The following is a 6,329-nucleotide window of genomic DNA, read 5'->3' on the forward strand; positions in this document are numbered from 1 at the left end:
CGGGGCCCCGCCAACCCGGCCTCGAAGCGAAGGGGCTGTCCCTGCCCCTCGGCTGCTGCGAGGATTTGCGTCGGGATCCCGTCCCCGTTCTCGGATGGCGTGAGACTCTGGGGCGTTCTTTTGGGGCTGCGGTCAATTGTGTGGCCTTCAACTTGAAACAGGTGATGACATGTCTAAAAAACGGACCTAATGGCGTAAGAATTAAAAATATGGAGGCCACCAGTGGTAGAACACTCCCTCATTTTGATGAAACTGCGTAGTGAGGACTTGAGAACGTGTGCGAACACGCACCAAAAAATACTAAAATACTTTTCCCCCCCTACGTATAGATGTAGATATTATGTACGGAAACTGTCTTGGTAATAAATTCGTCACGACTAGTATCTTATGGCACTTTTCAAAAGTAAACGTGCCAAGTGAAATTGAATTTGGTAAGATTCCCCCCCCCCCCGCGATTTTTGTAGGATTTTTTAAAGGTATTTTTATTATTTTAAGTCTCCCCTTTTCTTACTCCTATCCATCCATAATGTTGTAGAGCTAAGAGGTAAGGTTAAGGCTGAAGTTTTGACTTAAAACAGACAGTGTAGGTTTTTTCCTCATGATTTGGGGTCAGTATTTTATTTACAGCTCTGCAGCATTATGTGAAAGAACAGTGGTGTACCAGAAGATCTGGCCATGAATCTTGATTTCGCAGCAAATTACTTAACCTCTTCACATTTCCTTAGAAATGCAGCAGTTAATTCCTAGACTTGATGTGAGGAGTAACTTAGGGGTCTTAGATGAGGCAGTCAGCAATACTGGGGGACCTAATGCTTGCAGAGTGAATTCTCAATGGACACAAACAATTTGAATTGGCACCTAACCTCCACTTGTTCGGGAATTCTTGTCCAAATAACCTTAAAAGTCTACTCTTGCCTGTCATGTCCCCCACAGATTGCTCACAGCTTCACACAATATATACTTATACAAGTTCTCTACTACGAATGTGTTTAGGTAAGAACTTTAACCACTCTTATTTTGCCTTATGTTATAGCACAGATGTAAGCATAGTCGGGTTTTTTTTTTCTTCAAACTCTTGCCTGCTGGGTAGATGTCTTGAGTAAAATTTAAAATTCCTACTTATTTAAGTACAAGTGATGTATCTTTCTGCCACATTAGCAAGAGAGCTTATTTTCCTAGATGAAGCACAAAGATGCCCCTACTTAGACATGCCACATAGGTTTTACTTGAAGTTCTCAAATAATCAACTTGGATATAAAAAGTCATCCGTGGCACTCATGCAGCCAGTTTTTAATCAGCCCTGTATTCACTTCACAAACTCTTCATCTGGTATGTGTTCTAGAGTTACCCACACTTTACTGTTGTATTTTAGGAAAATAATTGTAATAGTGCAAAATTATCAAATGATGTAAAACATTTTTTGATAATAGGTTGTTGTTTACTGGTTTCTAGATGAGGGCTTCACGTTTAATGTAAAACATTTTTTGATAATAGGTTGTTTGTTGTTTACTGGTTTCTAGATGAGGGCTTCACGTTTCAAGGAATGAGCTTGACACACAGCGTCTGCCCTCCCAACAGCTCACAGTTTAGTCATCAGACTAATATATAAACAACTACTCCTATTATCTTAGTGTAAGTACATAATAGTACCTTGGGAGCACAGAGGATGGGTGTTTATTCTTGGGGAAAATTTTACAGGAAGTATTGCTTTAACAAAGATGTGAAGGATGATGACTTAAGAGTTTGATAATGAAACTGCAAAGTCATGGTATCATGGTTTTAGGAATGGGCAGTTCGTTCCCCATAGCTGAAACAAATTGAATGGAAATTAGAGCAAGCCATGAAAGACCTGTATTGTTTTACAAAGTTAGTGCTCTGCTGTTGGGATTGGAGAGCTATTGCATCCCTGCACCAAATAAAAATAGTTTTTAGATTATCTTTGCTGATACATACTTCTTTATTACAATAATCAAGTGCCAGTGCCAATAATAAACTGGGAAATGCACAGGCTTTCATTAAACCTCATTTTTAACCAACAAATTAAACTTAAGAAGTAATGAATCTAAATAAAAGAATCAACAGCTGATCACATTTAAGATGATTACCATTTAAAATGAGTAAGATTTTGAGTTCTTACTAAAATCTACTTGAATTCATTAATGCAGAATCCTATTACAGTGAAATAATTTATCTTCTCACAAATCATTATTTTGCAAGAAAATATATCTAAATACAGTTGCTAATCATAAAATATTTATGCCCCAAAAGCAGGGGCATAAACTTATAATTTGAGAGTTATTTGGCTGGAGTTTAATTTTTATTGACCTTAATTTTTAACTTTTATATTCTGGTCTGAACTCATGGTCAAAGCTGGTTTTTCTCGTTCTCTTCGATATACCAGTTAGACTAGATAAGTTGAACACCTGGTTTTCAAATCACCTACTGGTCTTCTACATACACCCACTTTTGTCAACAGCTTTAAAAGAAGGCATATTTTTTATCTTAAAAGTTAGTTCTCATTTTCCATTATAATTATTGCACTTGAATGTAATTCTCACTTTCCAGAAAAAACCCTAAAATGGTTTCCACTTACTGAATGAAGATTGAAACTTTAGACATGAATTTTAAATACACTTCAAAGGAGAACAGATTATCTCAAAGTACTGTGGTGTAGACTTATCATAGTCACATTTTCTCATGGAGATATTGAACTTTTTTCTAGTTATTTTTTAAACGATGGATCTATCTTTGTGTCTTAAGTATTTGTTAGCTAAAAGTCTTTGAAAGACCCAAAAAATTCTATGCTTTCCTCATGTGACCACCCTTAGCTTCGATGTCTCCATGTTCACTAGGAACAATAAAACACGAGAATTTCTTATTGAGAAAAAAAATTTTCCCCAGAAGCAGATTTAAAAAAAAAGAATATATTTTAAACGATGGATCTATCTTTCTGTCTTAAGTATTTGTTAGCTAAAAGTCTTTGAAAGACCCAAAAAATTCTATGCTTTCCTCATGTGACCACCCTTAGCTTCGATGTCTCCATGTTCACTAGGAACAATAAAACACGAGAATTTCTTATTGAGAAAAAAAATTTTCCCCAGAAGCAGATTTAAAAAAAAAGAATATACCAAGTACTGTAGGGATAAATAATAGAATTTTAACTATGTTTGTAGTTAATAATTAGCAATTACAGTACATTGTTTTTGTTTTTTATAACTCTGGCCTTCATGACCTGTATGTATTGTATAGTAATGTTGTGCTTTCGGTAATTCAGCAACTGCAACTCACTTGGATATTTAAGGCAAATTCTCAGTTACCCCCTGAATTAGAATCAGATTTTTCTTAGAAACTGACATGATAATTGGAAGAAAGTGAAAGTTAGGTTTAGATTTTGAAGCTTTATGGCTGCATAGCAACCCACCTCAAAATCTAGTGGATTAAAGCTACTGTCAGTGTAAGAAAACATTCAAACCTGTGAAGAATTTTTTGTGAGTTTATGTGAGCCAAACTGTCAACCAATACTAGGAAGCAGAATTTCAAAGGTTTGAGATAATGCTCTGGAGAATGGCAGTTTTGCACCTTATTGTATACATTACAATCAAAAGAGGAGACGTAAATGGGTTACATGAAATCCATTGGTGATAGATTAGGGAGGCGGGAGAAAAAGCAAAGCTGGGGGAAACCTGGGTTGGATAAAAAGTAAAATGATAGACACACACTTCTTTTACTTAGGTGGGTGCAGGATAGTTAACAATCAACAATAACTCAATCACAATGAGTCAAGAACAGCGTGGCGCCTGTGCTTTGAGGCGTTGGTGGGGGAGGAAAATTGTACTTTGCCATTCCAACAATATGTTATCGTAGATGCACAAAGACAATAGACAGGCTCAGTTAAGGTAAGATAGCTTAGGACATAACTATCCACCATAAACTGCTTTTAGTTTTAAAAGTTTTAATTTCAGACCATCCTTTGTGGTTACTTTAGCTCTCCGAGTTTGCAAGGCCGTCACACAGGCCTTCCCTGAGCTAGTCAGGTTAGCATGGCCCCTTTTTGGACACACTACTGTTTACTATATTTTACACTTCTATGTACCTTTTGGGCAGGTATACTTGTTTTGCCTAGGTTCACTCATGTTCACCATTCAACTGGAAGATTTCTCAGGCTGGAAGGTCCATGATGGCATCACTCACATGACTGACCATTGGTGTTGCTTAATATTTAGGCTTTGCTCCAAGTGGTCTTTTATGATATGGGGGTTTCAAGACCAATCCGAGAGAGGGAAAGCGGAAGCTATAAGACTTCTTACAGCTTGGCAAACCATATAATGTCACGTAACGTGGCACATCCTTTTATTTTTGTAATCTTTATTATTAAAAGTATTAACGTATGTCCCCCTTTCCTCCCCCTCTCCCCCCCTCCCATTAACCCCTTTGAGCCCACCCCATGCTGCACATTCTTTTAGTTAAAGTAAATCTCACAAGACAAGTCCTTATTAAAGAGGCGTGGAATTAAGATTCCACCTCTTTACTGGGCAGAGCAGCAACATCACAATACAAAGGGGCCTGTGTGCTTAGATGGGAGGGATTTATAATTTACCACAGGTTGCTGCCAACGTTTTAAAAACAGGCATCCTTAATGTCATTGGGATTTGCTTTAAAATAGAGGATGGTAAAAGCAAGATAGGTTAATTGTTGAAGATTGTTGATTGGTACATAGAGGTTCATTATTGTCTCTACTTATGTTTGAAATTTTTCATAGTAAAAAAATATTTGATGCATACTTACCTATCTAAACTGCATTTAGTGAAGTGATTTTAACCTTTTCTTCCATTTAGTATTTACTAGAATAGTACTTTATTTTATATTTACTACTTCCTTTGTAGTATGTAGCTACTAAGGAGCGTAAACCATCAATACAGCAATTTCGAAAGAGAATTATTCTTAGGAGGTCTTTATAGAGTTTATTGTGATATAAGTTGTAAAAAAACCCCACATCTTTTCATTTGCAAATAACTATTTGCCTTATTTATCAAAGTAAGACCAAGTACATTAAATAAATTTTGGAAAACTAAGTATAAAGAAGGAAACAAAACCCACCCAGGGACACAGTAACATGTTAATAGTAGCTATTTCTTTCCAAATTTTTATGCATGTGCTTATATAAGTAAGGTCTATAGGTTTCTTTACCTTTTAGTAATTATCTTCCTGTATGTAAACTCATATACTTTAAAGAAAAAGTCTTTTTATTTTGCCCTGGCCAGCATGCTCAGTGATTAGAGCATCAGCCTGCACACCAAAAGGTCTCAGGTTCAATTCAATTCCCAGTCAAGGGCAGCACGTACCTGGGTTGCAGGTTCAATTGCTGGTATGTGGGGAGGCGGCGGGGTAACCACTCTCTCCCTCTTCCCCCCTCCTTTCCACTCTCTCTGCAAATCAATGGAAAAAATATTCTCCAGAGAGGATTTTTTTAAAGTCTTTTTTTAAAATTGTGTTAAAATCCAAGCTCAAATAATGAAAAAACTAATAGAATGTCTACTAAGCTGTTCATATGAAAATCTTTTTTTGACATTGATGGTATTGCTTGATAGTAGCTGATGTTTGCTGAATACATACTATGTGCCAGCAAAGTTCATAATATACCTGTTTAGTTGATACTATTATAATTCCCCTTTTGTGGGTGAAGAAATTAAGCGTAGAGATTAAATCTAGAAGCACAACCAAGTAAAGGACAGATTTCAAAGCTTGTGCTCATAACTATCATATTTCTATCATCTTTTTCCATGCTTCATTCGGGATGATTGGTTTCTAGCCTATTTCCCAATTCCCTAGTTTTCCAATTTTGCCAAGTTAATTCATTGGGCTCCGCAGCCCATTTTTTTAAACATTGGGACTGTCTCTTCTGGTTTCGTTGATTCTTATCTCTTGGCATTGTGTTGTAAGTTTTTATCGACTATCAAACGTTTTAAATAAAAAAACAGTAGAGTGTTTATTATTTATGGCTGTATATGGACATACTCTACTTTTGTTAGTCTGTTAGTGTGGTGGGTTGCAATAGTTTAGTCCAGTGGTTGGCAAACTGCAGCTTGCGAACCACATGCGGCTCTTAGGCCCCTTGAGTGTGGCTCTTCCACAAAATACCACGTGCAGGCGCACACGTACAATGCAATTGAAACTTCGTGGCCCATGCGCAGAAGTCGGTTTTCGGCCTGGGCGAGTCTATTTTGAAGAAGTGGCGTTAGAAGAAGTGGGGGGTGTCGGTCAGTCAGGCGACGGGAGACACGGCGCAGGGGAGGTACATTGTTTTGAGGTACGTTCGCTGAGGTCGACCC

General features: G+C 37.2%; 1 protein-coding gene across 9 annotated transcripts in view; it reads left to right on the plus strand.

Moving 5' to 3' along the window:
* MARCH7 (membrane-associated ring finger (C3HC4) 7, E3 ubiquitin protein ligase) overlaps positions 1-6,329 on the plus strand; it is a 46,572-nt gene that overhangs the window by 7,094 nt on the left and 33,149 nt on the right. For 4 of the 9 annotated variants that reach the window (XR_001360752.1, XM_005859347.2, XM_005859354.2 and 1 more), the window contains exon 1: positions 1,511-1,632. The exons of 1 other annotated variant lie outside the window; for it this stretch is intronic. The gene's annotated coding sequence lies outside the window, so the exon portion shown is untranslated. Of the gene's footprint in view, positions 1-1,509; positions 1,633-4,845; positions 4,850-6,329 lie in introns of those variants that run through there. 4 more of the 9 variants (XM_014534106.1, XM_005859352.2, XM_005859351.2 and 1 more) reach the window with 4 other exon arrangements.

This window comes from Myotis brandtii, unplaced genomic scaffold (genome assembly GCF_000412655.1).
Source record: "Myotis brandtii unplaced genomic scaffold, ASM41265v1 scaffold125, whole genome shotgun sequence".
Taxonomy (NCBI): Eukaryota; Metazoa; Chordata; class Mammalia; order Chiroptera; family Vespertilionidae; genus Myotis; species Myotis brandtii.